At 42.6% G+C, this 18,246-nt stretch overlaps 1 long non-coding RNA gene across 1 annotated transcript; it reads left to right on the top strand.

Annotated features, from left to right (window-relative positions):
- Window positions 1-10,158: 10,158 nt before the first annotated feature.
- On the top strand, window positions 10,159-16,514 carry LOC122540815 (uncharacterized). The gene is made up of 4 exons (XR_006309421.2): window positions 10,159-10,219; window positions 10,551-10,746; window positions 14,956-15,066; window positions 15,154-16,514. It is a non-coding gene; the product is annotated as an uncharacterized LOC122540815 (long non-coding RNA).
- Window positions 16,515-18,246: the final 1,732 nt, after the last annotated feature.

The raw sequence follows: 18,246 nt of genomic DNA on the forward strand, positions 1-18,246 counted from the left end.
CTAGCAGAAACCCTTGAAGACATAGGGAAAACAAGCAAAGTCCACACAGACATTTGCCCATGGCTGGGCTCAAACTCAGGTCCCAGGTACTGTGAGGCAGCAATGCTAATCACTGAGCCACAAAAATTAAACATGTAAAAAGTAGAAAGGAGTCGGTGGTAATGTCACTAAAACGGTATCGCACATTTCTGTGGATAGTTTCAAATCCCACTGTTGTAGTGGGTGAACTAATATATTTCACTAATTAATGAATCTGGAATTGATAAAAACATTCCACTTAGAGGGAAGGGAATCTGCTATTCTTATTCGGTTTGGCCTACATGTGATTCCAGACCCATAGCAGCATGTTTGACTCTGAAATGGCTGAGCATCACTCGGTTGTATCAAACTGCTACAGAAAAATCAAATAAGACAGAACTGCAGAGGTTCAAGGCTCACACTTTCTTCACAGCTGGCCATCAGTTATTGCTCATTCTATTGCCATAATTAAGTTAGAGTCACAGAGTCATAGAAACGTACAGCATGGAAACAGACCCTTCGGTCCAATCCGTCCACACCAACCAGATATTCCAACCCAATCTACTCCCACCTGCCAACACCCGGCCCATATCCCTCCAAACCCTTCATATTCATATACCCATCCAAATTCCTTTTAAATGTTGCAATTGTACTAGCCTCCACCACTTCCTCTGGCAGCTTATTCCATACATGTATCACGCTCTGCATGAAAAAGTTGCCTCTTAGGTCTCTTTTATATCTTTCCCCTCTCTCCATAAACCTATGCCCTCTAGTTCTGAATTCCCCCACCCCAGGGAAAAGACTTTGTCTTTTTATCCTATTCATGCCCTTCATGATTTTATAAACCTCTGTAAAGGTCACCCCCTCAGCCTCCGACACTCCAGGGAAAACAGCCCCAGCCTGTTCAGACTCTCACTATAGCTCAAATCTTCCAATCCTGGCAACATCCTTGTAAATCTTTTCTGAACCCTTTTAAGTTTCACTACATCTTTCCTATAGGAAGGAGACCAGAACTGCATACAATATTCCAAAAGTGGCCTAACCAATGTCCTGTACAGCCGCAACATGACCTCCCAACTCCTGTACTCAATACTCTGACCAATAAAAGAAAACATACCAAACGCCTTCTTCACTATCCTATCTATCTGCAACTTCACTTTCAAGGAGGTATGAACCTGCACTCCAAGGTCTCTTTGTTCAGCAACACTCCCTAGGACCTTATCATTAAGTGTACAAGTCCTGCAAAGATTTGCTTTCCCAAAATGCAGCACCTCGCATTGATCTAAATTAAACTCCATCTGCCACTTCTCAGCCCATTAGCCCACCTGATCAAGATCCCATTGTAACCTTTTTCGCTGTCCACTACACCTCCAATTTTGGTGTCATCTGTAAACTTCTGCTCACATCCAAATCATTTCTATAAATATTGAAAAATAGTGGACCTGGCACCAATCCTTGTGGCACTCCACTGGTCACAGGCCTTCTGTTTGACTATCACTTAGTTTCTCATTGATTAACACCGGCTCCTCGTTTATACCCAATAATTTGGTCAGTTTATGGCCTTAACCCCTCCCTATCTTCGTTCTGTTCTCCACTCCACTATTCCTTAATATTTCTCTACAATCTCAAATTGTCCATTCCTCTGGTATGCATTCATCCTAGCCTGCATTCTAATGTTACTGGTTTCCAGGGTTTCTGCAGTTCTTCTGCCAGAGCCATCAGGGACAAGCATAAGACAGTAAGACCATAAAAAATAGAAGTGGAAGTAAGTCCATTTGGCCCATCGAGTCCACTCCGCCATTCAATCACGGCTGACGGGCATTTCAACAACACTTACCCATACTCTGCTTGTATTCCTTAATTCCTTGCGAGATTAAGAATTTATCAATCTCTGCTTTGAAGACATTTAACATCCCGGCCTCCACTGCTCTCCGTGGCAATGAATTCCACAGGCCTACCACTCTCTGGCTGAAGAAACGTCTCCTCATTTCCATTTTAAATTGACCCCCTCTAAGGCTGTGCCCACGAGTCCTAGTATCCCCGCCTGACGGAAATAATTTCCCAGCGTCCACCTTTCTAAGCCATGCATTATCATGTAGGATAAAGCAGGACCGTCCCAATGGAATTCACCTTGCCAAGTGTTTGTAGGCCATTTAAGCTGGCATTAAAATTATGAATCACATTGTACCCACTGTGTAGTCACATTCATCGCACTTTCCAGCCTAACTGGTCATTCAGTTCATCTTCCCCTTCGTGGGTCAAGGATACTCTGGGCAATGATAGATAACCAACTGGAACTCGCCAACTATTGCTGAACTCAGGATATGGATCAAACAGGGACACCACATTTCAGCTTCTAACAGGTCAGTACATTTAGCCTCTTGGTTGGTGGGTGGGATTTGCATTGAAAGTTTTTTAGTGAGGTTTTCATTTTTATAAGATTTGAATTGTTTCAAGATGTAATGCTTTGTCAAAATGTACACTGATACCCCAGGATGGTACAGAGATGTGCAGATTTACCAGAGCTGCCAAAACTGAGATGTTGCATATCTGTTCCAAGATTCAAACAGGTGTAGCTTTTTTACCAGCATCTTAAAATAATTTCCCTTGAACAGAAACGACTGAACTTGCTGTTTGTAAAATATCCAGTGTCTTCGACTTTCGGAATAACAGCAATGCCACTTTAAAGATCGAACATTTCTGATGTTTTGGTAAGATGTGATAAGGTGCTACATAAATGAATGACTTTCTTTCTTCGTGATGTTGCCAATGCAAACAAAGGGAGGGGAAATATATGAATCCACAAAAAGGAATCTGCTAGCTCTTTTGCACAATTATTAATTCTCCACGTCCCCTGGTTTCATGACAACATGGGTCGGAATGGCTGCCTTAATAAGGAAAAAATATTTTTGAGTTCTAACAGTGGTACACAGCAGGTCATTAAAAATAAAGCAAAGAGGCTCCAAAATAGGATCTTGCCACATCTGCAACTGTTCCTCAGCAGCCCGTCAGTAGGCCCCAAGATATCGAGAGGTCCAGTGCCAAAGGAAACTTTATGTAATGTCTACAGCAATTCAGAGCCAAAGACAACAGCCAAGAATCCAGAAGTATACAGAGCACTTTCGTAAGCTAGGCAGGAATACGACAAATATTTCAAAACATTCAGGGATATTTTTGTACCATTGGTGCGTCCGATTGTCAGGAGTCTGCTGCTGGCCAGTTGGGATGTCCTGTTTTCCCAAAGGCCTTGTGTTTCACATGATGAAACATTGCAACAAGCGACTAAATATTTGTTCAGGACCCATTCCCTCTCCTGGCTTCAGGGAACAGAAAAGAGCTCTTCAGGGAGAGACCTCTGTCCTGGTCCATCAGCAAGACATTAGTTATTTTCTCCTAATTGCACAGAAATGGAGAAGGCAAATTTTGATAGCACTTTATGTATTTCACTAAGATAAAGGTTGCATCCTCACAGTAGGTTACAGCCTTGCTGACTCCCTCTGATCCCTGTTAATATACTTTAAAATCATTACTCTTACCTTCAATTACTCCTTGTGTTGTAGAGGTCTTGTAGCTCGTGTAGGTAATGTCCTTGCCACTGAACCTGAAACTTCAGGTTTCCTTCCCATCTTGGACTTGATGGCCAAGATCTTTTCATTAATGTGGTCAAGGAGACTAAGTACAAACTTGTTAAATCCTTCCAATATGTACCAGTGGCAGGTGGTAAGAGATGGAGATGTCCCTAGTCAAAGCCATATGATGGAAGCAAAGTCAGAGGCTCTGCTACAATTGCTGCAAGCTACAACATATTGTCATGGTAATACAGATTCCTTGAGTAAATTGCAACAGCAAACCTTCCCTTTACATCACCCTAGACTCTAACCTGTAATCTGCAGTCCTTCTCACATTGACCTACTCCTCAGCCTTTTATCTCCTTCGCTCCATCTACTGCAATGCCCTCTACGCTTTTTTTTGGAATTCCCTGTAGTATGGAAACAGGCCCTTTGGCCCAACAAGTCCACACCGACCCTCTGAAGAGTAACCCACCCAGACTCATTCCCCTGACTAATGCACCTAAGACAATGTGCAATTTAGCATGGCCAATTCACCTTATCTGCAATCTTTGGATTGTGGGAGGAAACCAGAGCACCTGGAGGAAATCCACGCAGACACTGGCGCAGACACTGGGAGAATGTGTAAACTCCCCACAGACAGTCGCCCAAGGTGCGAATCAAACCCAGGTCCCTGGCATTGTGAGGCAGCAGTGCTAATCACTGAGCCACTGTGCCAACTAGGTGCCAGCTTTGTGTGATATCTCCCCTCCATGCCTCTGTTTTATCCACATTTTATCTGTTTTCCTGTAGATATTTCGCATTGATTGGGTTTTCACCTCTTTTTGCCATTCCCATCCTTCTTCGACTCATTGTCCATCACTCTCTGATCTGCTCCAAGATCTCCTCATGTACAAGACGACAATGTCAGAAATATAGAAGCCTATATTCTGGAAGAGAAGCTGCTTGGTCTGTTGAAGGCTGAGCAAAGTCTATGCTGGTTCAATAGTTCCTGTGTTTCTAAGTAATTGACTGGCATAATGATGGTTGTGGGTAGCTCCTTTTGCAAAGTTCAGCAGCTGCACCCAGGCAGACCAATGAGGTCCAGTTAATAACACTGGAAATTAAATTGCTAAGTTCTCCAGTTAGAAAAAGAGGAAGCTTTGTGCAACAATAATGAAGGAAAATTGCAGATAGATTTCCTTCATAGTTTATAATCAACATGTTCATTTACGCCTGGGGAAGGTAGGACTTGAACACAGAACACAGGTCTTCTGGAATGGACAATACCAATACAGCATAAGAACCTTTGTAAAAATTGATGTTGCATCCTTGTTTTAATCAACTCATTTGGAATGTTTGATACCTCTACAGAAGGACGGTCTTAAATCTAGATATTCTGGCCTAGAGGGAGGGTCGCTATCATTCGAGTTATTAAAAAATCATGGAGATGTGCATCATAGATGAGAAAAAGCACAGACATTGCATGTAATGAATGTATTTGTTGATGGTGTATATGCATACATGTGCTGTAGTGTTGGGGCAGAGATCTTTGAAGTCATGCTTTTCTGATTTTCTCTAATAGACTCATACAGTTATTCAGCAAGGAAACAGACCCTTCTGTCCAACCAGTCTATGCCAACCATAATCGCAAACAAAACTAAACTATGGCTGGGCATAATTGAAAGATAGACCCTTGTTGTTTGGGTATGTGCAATCAGTAATAGCAAAGATCACACTATTTGCAGCTAAGCCTACAGCATTTGATTGGAGTGGAGAAAAGGTAAGGGTTCCTGTCCCAACTCTCTTAGCAAGATTTCAGAGGGAAGGAGGATCCTGTTCATCTCGGTATCTTAGCAAACGCTGTCGTCATTGGGACAGGGTGGCTCACCGAGGGCAAATAAACATAGCCTATGCTGTGACATCACAATGGGACAGAGCAAGGAGGTCTATCCCAAGAACTAACTCAGTCATTACAAGGAGCTAACTCAGGCTGTTGTAGAATCATAGAGTCATACAGCACGGAAACAGACCCTTCAGTCCAACCAGTCCATGCCGATCAAGTTTTCTAAGCTAAACCAGTCCCACTTGCCATATTTGGCCCGTATCGCTCTAAACGTTTCTATTCATGTACCTGTCCAAATGTCTTTTAAATGCTGCAACTGTACCTGCAACTACCACTTCCTCTGGCATTCCACATAGGAATCCATGCTCTGTATGAAAATGTTGCCACACATGTCCGTTTTAAGTCTTCCAGCTCTGCTTTCTGCTCTCACCTTAAAATTGTGCCCACTAGTTTAAACCCCCCTACCCTTGAGAAAATATCTTTGCTATTCACCTTATCCATGTACCACGGTTTTATAATCCTCTGTAAGGTCACCCCTCAACCTTGTACACTCCAGTGAAAGAAGTCCCAGCCTCTTCCTATAACTCAAACCCTTCATTCCCGGCAACATCTGGATAAAACTTTTCTGTACCCCCTCCAGTTTAATAATATCCTTCCTAGAGCAGGGTGACCAGGAATGTATACAGTACTCCAAAGGTGGCCTCACCAATATCCCAATTTCCATACTCAAAGGTCTGAGCAATGAAGGCAGGCCTTCTTAATCATCCTGTCTGCCCGTGATGCGACTTTCAAAGAACTGTATACCTCAAGTGCCAGGTCTCTGTGTTCAATAACACTATCCAGTTATCTGTTAATGTTATGTCGCACCAGGCTCTTAGACAACTGAGTAAGTGGTCCCTTGTCCCCATGTACAATAACACCTAAAGGAGCAGGAGAGAAAGCTGGGGAAAAGCAATATTTTGCCTAACTACAACACAGGGCAGTCCTAAAGAAGGGTTATACCCGAAAGGTTGCCTTCTCCACCTCCTTATGCTGTCTGGCTTGCTGTGTTCTTCCAGCCTCCTGCTTGTCTACCTTGTTTCTATCCTTTATATCCTAGGAAGAGAGGAGCAGGAGTAGAATATTCAGCCCATCTATTCTGCACTGCTATTCAATATCATCATGGTTAACCATCCACACCAATACCTTTCCCACATCTTATTCCCATGTATCCCTTGAAGTATTGTGATTTAGAAATCTATCAATCTCTACTTTAACTATATTCAATGACTCACTTTCCACAGCCCTTTTGGATAGGGAACTATAAAGATTTATAACCACTTACTAAAAAATAATCCTTCTCATCTTGGCTCTAAGTGGCTTCTTTCTTAATTTGAAATTGTTTACCTTGGCTCTGCATTCCCCAACCAGAGGAAACATCTGACCTACATCTACCTTTTCTATTCCTTTAAATATTTTGTAGGATCTATTAAGAGCATCTCTCATTTTTCAAAATTTGATAGAATACACATTTAGTTTCCCTGGGACAATCCTGAGACCCTAGGTAAAAGTCTGGTAAATCTTTGTTGTACCCCATCTACAGCAATAATATCCTCCAAAGGTAAATTGTTTGCAGTACTCCAGATGTGGTCTAACCAAAGTTTTCTACAATTAAAACACAAAACTCAAATCGTCTTACAATAGAGGGGAACATTTCAATACTCTTCCCAAAAGATTGCAGTATCTGCATATTAGCCTTCAGAAACGTATTGATGATATATCCAGATCCTTTGTACATCAACACTTCCTAACCTTTTAACATTTAAGAAATGTACCAGGCATTAGTGAGACCTGAACCTGGAGAATTGTGCACAATTTTGGTCCCCCAACTTGAGGAGGAATGTAGTTGTACTGGAGGCAGTTTGGATGAGGTTCATTAGATTGAATCCAGCGATAAGGGATTTGTCTATGAAGAGAAATTGAGCAGTTTAGGCCGATAGTCTCTGGAATTTAGAAGAATGAGAGAAGATCTAACTGAGGTAGAGAAGGTGCTGGACAGGAATGCAGCCTTTTTGCTACCTCAGCAATTAAGTTCTGGGTGAACAGGTCCATTGGACTTTGAGTGGTCAATTAATGATTACTTAAAGACCTTGATGAACATCTCTCTGATTACTTGCATCCCTTAATAGTTAATACAATCAGAAAATGCTGGGGAAACAGAGTTAATATTTTGAGTGTTCTTCAAATTGGACCCGAACAATTAACTATTACTCTCGCTCCACAGATGTTGCCAGACCTGTGTAGTTTGATTGAGTGATTGGTGTCAGATGTACTGAGATACAGTGAGAAGTATTCTTTTGTGTGCTATACAGACAGATCATGCCACCATACAAAGTGCATCAGCGGAACAGAGTGTTACAGCCACAGAAAAAGAGCAGAGAGAGAGAGAGCTCAGAATTAACATTTGAGATTGAAAGTCTGATAACAGTGGGGAAGAAGCTGTTCTTGAATCTCTTCATACATGTGTTCACACATTTATAATTTCTGCCTAACAGAAAAGGGTGGAAAAGAGTATATCCAGGGTGGGGTGGGATCTTTGATTATGTTGGTTGCTTTCCCAAGGCAGTGGGAAGTATAGATGATGTCAATGGATGGAAGGCTGGTTTGTGTGATAGACTGGACTGTGTTCTTGAGTCTCAGTAATTTCTTGCAATCTTAAGAATAGCAGTTGCCATACCATGCTGTGATGCATCCAGATAGGGTGCTTTCAAAGATGCATCCATAAAAATCTGTAAGAGTTCTCACGAACATGTTGAATTTCCCTAGTCTCCTGAGGAAGAGGAGATGTTGTTATGCTTCTCTTGTACTTTCTCTTTTTATTGCAGATTTCCAGTATCAGCAGTATTTTGCTTTTACTTGAGAAAGATGGCTACTTACCTGACTGGGAAATCAAGTGACATGAACCAGTTTGGGGGAGGGAGTGTCTTCCAATTGCCTCAATCCGGGTGCAATTGGAAACAAGGTTGATACACCAAGGTATGCCCACTGAGAGTCAGGCCTTGCCGTCAGACCCACCCCCTCCCAACAGGAACCCTCTATCCCTACAACCCTCACCCTATAGAAGAAGGTAGAAAAGACCTAGTATCTCATGACTGGAACCCTGATGAGTATGCCTGGACTGTTGCATTTTGGGACTCAGATGAACGCCTTGCTGTCCAGAATGATTTGGAGATGCCGTTGTTGGACTGGGGTGTACAAAGTTAAAAATCACACAACACCAGGTTATAGTCCAACAGGTTTAATTGCTTGTGTGCTTCCAATTAAACCTGTTGGACTATAACCTGGTGTTATGTGATTTTTAACTTTGCTGTCCAGAATGGCAGTGTTAATATTGAACTCAAGGTACTCACCCTCAAGGGCTGGGATAGGGTAAGATACTCACCCTCATGTCACCCAGCTCTTAATCAGTTGATTGGTGGGTGATATGAAGAGTTATCTCATTGTTGGGGTTGGCACATTAGTCATCACCTTACACTTTTACCCTCAAAATTATAAGAAAAATCAAAAACTAACCTTTTGAAGTGACTGTTTCCCATACAGTGAGGCTTTCTGAACCCTCTTGGATTCTGTTGATGAAGGTCAAAAACCTACAGAAAAATTCTGACTAAGTACTTTCCTTAATCCAAAAATAGGGGGCTTAGGTTTAAGGTAAGAGGGGAAAGATATAAAAGAGACGCACGGGGCAATATTTTTTTTTAGATTAGATTACTTACAGTGTGGAAACAGGCCCTTCGGCCTAACAAGTCCACACCGACCCGCCGAAGCGCAACCCACCCAGACCCATTCCCCTACATTTACCTCTTCACCTAACACTACAGGCAATTTAGCATGGCCAATTCACCTAACCTGCACATCTTTGGATTGTGGGAGGAAACCGGAGCACCCGGAGGAAACCCACGCAGACACGGGGAGAATGTGCAAACTCCACACAGAGAGTCGCCAGAGGCGGGAATTGAACCCGGGTCTCTGGCGCTGTGAGGCAGCAGTGCTAACCACTGTGCCACCGTGCCGCCCATTTTGATGCAGACAGTGGTATGTCTATGGAATGAGCTGCTAGAGGAAGCAGGAGACAATGAAGTTTGCAGATGCCGGAGATCAAAGTTGGGAGTGTGGTGCTGGAAAAACACAGCAGGTCAGGCAGCATCCAAAGAGCAGGAAAATTGATGTTTTGGGCCAGAGCCCTTCTTCAGGAACCAAAGGAAGTAGTGGAGGCTGGTACAACTACAACATTTAAAAGGCATCTGGATGGGTACATGAATAGGAAGAATTTAGAGGGATGTGGGCCAAATGTTGGCAAACAGAACTAGATTAATTTAGGATATCTGGTTGGCACGGGTGAGTTGGACTGAAGGGTCTGTTTCTGTGCTTGTACATCTCTGTAACTCTATGACTGTATGAGCATGTTTCATTGCGCTTACTAAAAGCAAAAAAATTTGTTACAAAATTTGCGCCTATTATTTGTCTATGTGTCAGTGCTTGTGTTTCAATCTGCCTCCTGATATTAATCATGACCCTTCTCCCCAGCCAAACCTCTAACCTTTCAAGTACTGTTGAATTACTGATAAACGTAAGGGCCATTGCATTCCAAAAATGAACACAGAACACCACTTACCCATACAAGGAGCACAGAGATATCGTCACGGAAAATAGACACCGTCTTGAATTCATTTCTCATTATTCAAATGAAGCACAAAGCATTTTGTTCCGCAGAGGTTGTTCACATTATAGGTCAGGAATGTAAACTGTGACACAGCAACAAGGGAACCAGGTAAGAACGTGTTTTTTAATTTCTGAATTATTGTTTTAGAGTTCAGAATGTAGGAGTAGACATGACTTCATCCGCATCTGCACTCAACAAACAGATCCATCGTATGTTCCAGATGTTATTAAGAGTTCTTGTCATCCTGACAAGGAGCTGTGCTGAAACCAAGCAGGAGTTTGATATTTGGTGCTCCAACATTGCAAGTTTTGACCCTTGCATGCTGTGGGTTGCTCACTGAAACATGGATGTGGGATTTTACTCTATTGCTCTATTTTCCTCCTCAGAAGTTTCCTGTTTTGTTTTGTTTTATAAATGCGTCGCCTTTTATCCTCCTCAGCCAGGAAGAAAGACCTTGCGTTTTGAAAGTACAGTCGCAAAGTTCCTGAACAAATACGAGAAAGTGCTGGAGAAACTCAGCAGATCTGGAAATATCTGTGGAGAGAGAGTCAGAGTTTACGTTTCAAGTTCAGAGTGACTCTTCTTCAGGACTCTGAATGATTTATCGTCACTTGCACTTTACAATGGATAATACGGTAAAATAGAGTGGAAAGCTTCAACTGTTACCACAATCAGGCACCATTTTGCATTGTTTAAGAATAAAAACTCTATTTTGTAATATGGTCCTCCAACATAAAATTCAATATTTATCCCCCCACCCTCCTGTCTTCCTCACTTTCTCAAGAATGCTAGACTTACTAAGTCAGTTTGGTACCATTTAACACAGTACCAACTAAACCCAGTGGCTGCACTCTTTCCTTTGTGTCAGAAGGCTATGAGATCACTTAAGTATATTGGGCCAGCATTTAGGTGTCGTACAATGAGAGTGCTGCGTAGCTGACAGATCCTCTCAAAGGCAATAGGGTAATCTGTTCAGGTGGATGATAGATGCTCGGGTCATCTCTGCAGAAAAGCAGTGGGATTCTCCAGCTGCCTTGGACAATGTTTACTCCTTAGTCAACAACTCCACAACGAGAATGGTCAACTCATCGTTTGTCTCATGTCTGTGGAATTTTGCTGTGAGCAAGTTGGTTGTAAGAAAAACAATGGTGGCCATAGTTTGGAAGCAGTTAGAAGGCTGTGAAGCACTTCATGATGTCCTAAAAATTATAAAAGGAGCCATTTTAATGCATACCTGAAAAGATGGTCAGCTCCTCTGCTCTTGATCTGATCTCATCTCCACAAATCAGGAATTACTCCCCCAGCACCATTGCTGGCAGGATTGATAGCTGTAATTATGTTGCCTTTTAAAAAAGAAAATCCCAATAAAATATAACTCTTGTGGCTTTTCAATGTATTTCATGTCAAGGTCAGCACTGTGAGGTCTCCCCCAGTGTGTGAGCTTTCTGTGTTCATAGAAATTTCAGTGGTTTTCAATCCACGCACACTTACTAACTGTGTACCCCCCACTGAATCAACAACTTCTGTTTATATAACACCATCAATGCCAGAAAGGCTTGCAAGGAGTTTTACAGGAAAGCCATAAAATAAAATTTGACACCTAAGCCACATGAGGCAGATGCCAAAAGCTTGATCCAAGGGGTATTTTTTAAGTTTGAAAGAATGGAGCAGGGGATTAGGTGGAGAATCCCAGGATTTAGTGGCTTAGAGAGCTGTTGTCCTTACCAACAATATTGGAGCAATTCAGAGTGGGGGAGAGTAAGAGGCCAGAATTCAGGAGTGCAGTGATCTATTGTTCACTTGCAGAGGTGCTGCCCTGTAGACCACAATGGGACACAGTTAAAATCGGGCACTGACTGTGTATGGAAATTGCAGCATCAATCTCACATTACACTGCTGAGAGCGACTGAGATTGATTTCTATCATGTAATGCACTGCATTGTGCTGAACAATGGTGGGGCTGGAGGATGGCCGTCACTCCCGAACAACTGCTGTTGTGGTAAATGTTACCAGGCTGCTTGCATCTTCATTCATTTAGGTTAAGGGTAATGAAACAGCACTGAGCTAGGGTTTCCTGTTCCTGTACTTGGCTTTATTTGATTGCCGATTTATAGTGCACAGAAGGAAGCTATTTGGCTCATTGTGACTGCGCCGAATCTTTAACAAAGTTTCCAAGAGGCTCACTCCCCTTCACATTTTCTCTTCGACAGATGTTAAGCTAACTGCCTTGTAAAGTTCCTGTTTTCTGCCTCCCTCCCTTTTCTGAATAGTAGTTACTGGAAGTAGCAATGGTTTTCGACTGAGGGTGGAGCAAAATTATGAGCTGAAACTTCCAGGAGTGCATCCAAACAGAGCTGGGAATCCAATAAATGGGTCATGAAAATGGAGACACAAGCTGTATAGCCCAAGTTCTGGAGAAGGTGTCAGCTACATTGCAGATGATCTATCAGCTGTTTGCAAAGATCCATGGACACACAGAGATTTGAAAAATAGTCACTTTCTATTTTGCAGCCTGATTGTAGCTGGTTTATTGCAACTCAATCAATTGCTGTTCAGTGGTTTGAGTGAGCTGCAATGTAACCCCCTTTTAGAATCTTCTGGCTAAAGGGGCTTGCCCACCCCCACCAAGGATTCATATCTTTTTCACCACACTCTCATAGAAATTATGTAGTTGTCACAGCTGGAAGTGAAAGGGAAGGTAAAGTCACCATAGTCTTACTAGATTATCATGCTACTCTCATTTGAGAGAAATGTAGTTTAATCTGAGGGTCACCACACCACTGGCAAGAGGTGGAGAAGGAGGGTTCCTCACATTGACCTTAGGCATTGTGGGAATTGAATTCACAGAATTGGCATCATTTTGCATCACAGCCCAACTACCCAGCCAGCTGAGTTAACCAGCCCCTTTATCCCTCTTCCCTCTTTAGTGCCAGAAGTACTCCATTTTGGACTTCCTGTAGGAACTGTTTTCAAGTCCCTTCCTGACCAATACCACTGATTGGCTATTTCTATTTGATGAATAATCAACATGCTAATTTATTTTGATGTTTCTGTAGCTACTATGGCAACAGTTAATGAACAAATGGGTGGGACTTATAATTGAATTCACAGGAGTAATGTACTTCACAGCATACAGAGTTAATTTACCTGCTGAGTAGCAAAGTAAAATGAGTTTATTCACAATCTAAAGTCGGTAGCAAACAAACCAGGTAACACTGCAGTAACCATAGACCATAGACTATAAGGCATAGGAGTGGAAGTAAGGCCATTCGGCCCATCGAGTTCACTCCGTCATTTAATCATGGCTGATGGGCATTTCAACTCCACTTACCAGCATTCTCCCCGTAGCCCTTAATTCCTTGTGACATCAAGAATTTATCAATCTCAGCCTTGAAGCCATTTAACGTCCTGGCCTCCACTGCACTCTGTGGCAATGAATTCCACAGTCCCATCACTCTCTGGCTGAAGAAATGTCTTCGCATTTCTGTTCTGAATTTACCCCCTCTAATTCTAAGGCTGTGCCCACGGGTCCTAGTCTCCTTGCCTAACGGAAACAATTTCTTAGCGTCCTCCCTTTCCAAGCCATGTATTATCTTGTAAGTTTCTATAAGATCTCCCCTTAACCTTCTAAACTCCAATGAATACAATCCCAGGATCCTCAGCCATTCCTCGTATGTTAGACCTGCCATTCCAGGGATCATCCGTGTGAATCTCCGCTGGACACGCTCCAGTGCCAGTATGTCCCTCCTGAGGTGTGGGGCCCAAAACTGGACACAGTACTCCAAATGGGGCCTAACCAGAGATTTATAAAGGCTCAGTAGCACATCGCTGCTTTTATATTCTAACCCTCTTGAGATAAATGACAATATTGCATTTGCTTTCTTAATCACGATTCAACCTGCATGTTTACCTTTAGAGAATCCTCGACTAGCACTCTCAGATCCCTTTGTACATTGGCTTTATGAATTTTCTCACCATTTAGAAAGTAGTCCATGCTTGTATTCTTTTTTCCAAAGTGCAAGACCTCACATTTGCTCACATTGAATTTCATCAGCCATTTCCTGGACCACTCTCCCAAACTGTCTGGATCCTTCTGCAGCCTCCCCACTTCCTCAGTACTACCTGCCTGTAACATCTCTCAATAGAATCAGAGTGATTGTTCCAACAAGATGCAGTGAGTTTCATGGCCAGTACAAGCCCTGTCATTACAACAGTGCAGTCTCCTAACAATTCAGGACTGATGCTGCATTTCCTCCAACACATTCAGCTCCTGATTCCATTGTCGTCTACATGGCAGCCAGAGAACATCCAGGCAGTGTGCAATACCCCTCAAAAAAACAAAAAGCTCTGATTTAATAACCTCCTAATGACAACCCCATTCCCTCTTTTTTGCTGGGCAGCTGTAAATGAACAGCACTGGATCTTAGCCCAGTCTACAGGCTGTGCCTGGGCCGTGTTATGAAGACTCACACTGAGGTCTGTGAGTTTGCCTGGAGTCATAAATGATGTTGTGCCAGACACCCTTAAGGCCCCTGAACTGATGAAGGTCGCCATCCTAAAAACAAAACAAACTTTTTTTTATCAACTCTTACTTAGTATCACCCAAATAGTTTTGTTCGAGTGTCCCTGTTGCTGAGATACTAATGAAACTTGAAATTCATGCTCTATAATTTGCTCTGAGCACATTCTCAAACAGTTCAAAATATTTACGTTCTACAGATTGCTTCATGATTCATGTAATAATGAAAAATGACTTCAAGATGGTCTCTTTGTATTATCTGTGACGTTGTCTGTCTGCTCCTTGCTTGGGTAAACGGTGTTGTCTGTTCACTTATGGAATATAGGCCCCCTTAAGTTTATCAGTGATGGAGCAGCACTTTCAAAGAGGGAGGATTTGGCAAAGAGAGACGAGAAGCGATTCAACACACGAACCCTCTCACACAGACAAAGAACAGGTTTGGATAAGCTATTTCTAAAAAAAAACTCATGTTGTTCTTGGTAAATGTAGTTGAGCCAAATTTCTGAACTTGCTTTGTTGGCAGGCACTTTGGCCATTGGCAGCACATGTCAGGAAATCATGTTCACTCTGCCTCCACAGTGCGGCCGTTCATGGGAAAACAAAAGAATGAACTACACTAATACAGCAACTTTTGTGGCCTCGGGATACCTCAAAGTGCTTCCCAGCCAGTGAAGGGCGGTTAACGTGTAGCCATTATTGCGATGTAGGATATGCAGCAGCCCAGGTGCACTCAGCAAGGCCCCACAAACAGCAATGCCATAACGGTCAGATCATCTGCTTTTGTGATATTGGTTGATGTATAAGTATTAGCACCTGCACACGGAGGAGAACTCCCTTGGTCTTATTGGAAATTGTGCAACCTGAAGGGGGAAATGAGGATTGTGTATAGAATTTCATCACTTTCCCTGACAGTCCGCACTCTTACAGTACTGTGCTGCAGAGTCTGCCTGGACTTAATGTTCAGCTACTTGAAATAACTCCCTGAAGACTGCTATTCCGTCGCCAAGTCAACCTTTATTTACGCGTGCATAGTATGTGACACTAGTCCAGCTAGCTCAGACCCAGCTGCTAAAAGTGAACGGAACATCTGACACTCCTGCGTATATCTTTCAGCCAGGGCTCCCTGATTGGATCAGGTTAACAGCTCCAGTCAAGGAACTCATATTCTATGAGGTCCACTTGGCTGACCTCAATACAATCATGAGAGGTACCATAGTAAGACTTGAAGCCCCACACACACACACAGACACTCCTATACACACATACACATGGATACACATATACACAGACGCGCACACAGACAACCACACACACCCTTACAGACACACACACACTCCCACATGCACCCCCTCACAGACTTAAGACACTCTACACTCACTACACACATACACTTTCTCACACTCACAACCCCCACCCAGACAGACACACGCACACACACAGTCAAAGACCCACATGCACACATATATTTTGTGGGGTGAATTTGTACTTGCAGGGTTACATTGAACTTTGCTCAAAATCTGCATGCATTCATATAAAACTCTGTTATCTCACTTTTTAGATTCGAATCAATCTATACATCATGGCATAGACAGAGAGCACAGGGGGCTAACACCTTCAACATACTGTCTAGCTATCACCTTTGTTAACAGCTAACCTGAGAATGCAACTTTTAAAAAAAGGTTCTGTGATTTACACATGAAAGAAGTGAAACTATATGGTATTCAAACAGATGAAAGACTTAACAATCAATTTTTCAATGTATAATTTCAGTTACATCACACTGTAAATTTTTGCTATAAATTCTGTGTGTTAGGATTGAGCCCTCCACTATCACCTGATGGAGTGACGCTCTGAAAGCTAGTGCTTCCAATTAAACCTGTTGGACTATAACCTGGTGTTGTGTGATTTTTAACCATATAGAGATGTTAGCCATCTCCAAAGGACTGTAGCCCAACCGTTGAGTGGCCATTGCTAAGCTCCAGGAAGAGAGTGCCTCAGATTGGATCCCCTCAAAGATGCCTCGTTGCATTTGGGGAAATCAATAGCTTGGCAGAAATCACCTCACACCCTGACGGCACCTTCATGTGTAATTGCAGATGGCGCTGTACACTTGCCTATTTACCTTCCCCCTCTTCATTATCCAAGGTTCCAGACACACCTTCCAGATGAAGCAGTAATCGTACTGATTTCCAACATCTGCAGTTCTTTGTTTTGTTTTAGTGTTGGGTTGGTGTTGAGCACAGCCAGTTCCATTGCGAAGGGGTTCAACCATTGCCAGTGGGCCATGAACCACTCATCAAAGAGGGCCCTCCTAAAAACTGCTTTGCAATGGGCACTCCCAACAAGGGCAGCATTGGTTACAAAAGCAGGATGTGCCCCTTAAAAGCAAATAAATGGCTTCATGTATTGTCTCTTGGCAGTGAAGACAACAAGTTTCTGCCACTGGCTTCTCTCCAGTTGCATTCCTTGCCGTTATGTCACCTCTTCCCCCTGCCTAACCACCACCAATGGGGGAGGAAAGTTCAACCCCATTTACTTGCAATTATGTTAGCTACATGTGGGGAAGCTCCTTTAATGTAGTGGATAGTCTCCCTACCTCTGAGACTAAAGACCCCAGGTTGGAGTTCCATTCCAGGACTTAATGGGATGCATTTAAACTCGATGCCAAACAAATTTAGTCTCAACCTGTAAATTCTTCCATCGCACACCAATGGCAGGAAGTAAAAGTGGATGACGTATCTGGTCAGTCGTGTGATAACATTGGAATCTCTACATCATTATCCATAGCTCCAAGCTATGACAGTCACGAAAATATATGTTGCTGTATCACCTCATACTCATTGAATGAGCTCAATACGCTAGCGTCAATAAAATGTGTTGGAAAAGTTGTAATATCCAGCTCCTTACATAGGGTGGCAGCATTGTGACTCTGCTGCTCTGGGTTTTAACAGGAACAGATCTACTTGCTCTATGGTGCAGTTCTTAAAATGCAAAGTGCAATGTCTACCTGGAGCAGTTTACAGATGTCCCTGACCACATCAATATTTTAAAATCATCATGCTCCCTTGAACTCTAAAAATCAGCATTTAACTGGACTGTGGTGAAACATTATACTCAATTCATTGAAGCTAATTATGTAAACAAAAGGATAAATCTTTGATCTGCATGTACACATGGGGACTCTAACTTGATGCGAGTTAATGCCAACAGGACAAAATAAATCATTCTGGGGGATAGTTGGAGTTCAACGATCAGAAATTGGAAGCTCATTGATTGATTGAAGATATCTATGCACACCTTCCTGAGCTACAGGTTGCTATATAGCCCCTGGGCTCTACCACAAGTGTCTAAGCTGTGTTAAACTGGAATATGTGATTAGTCACAGTTAGACAGCAGGATATAATTGGCAAGGGAAGCTGCTAAAGATTATGGAATTTAAAAAAAAAAATCAGAGTTGGTCATTAATTTGATCACAGAATACCCAATGATCAATTGGGTTGATTGTTGGGTATTCTGTGATCAGGGTGGTGGGGACAGATCAGCTTCTTGCATTCATTCAGTTGAGCCACGTGTTTGTTGTATGTGAAGGTTTTTTACTGTGCCTGTACTAAATCTG

This window comes from Chiloscyllium plagiosum, unplaced genomic scaffold (assembly GCF_037043375.1).
Source record: "Chiloscyllium plagiosum isolate Xiang-an unplaced genomic scaffold, Cpla_swu_hap1 HiC_scaffold_39, whole genome shotgun sequence".
Lineage (NCBI taxonomy): Eukaryota > Metazoa > Chordata > Chondrichthyes > Orectolobiformes > Hemiscylliidae > Chiloscyllium > Chiloscyllium plagiosum.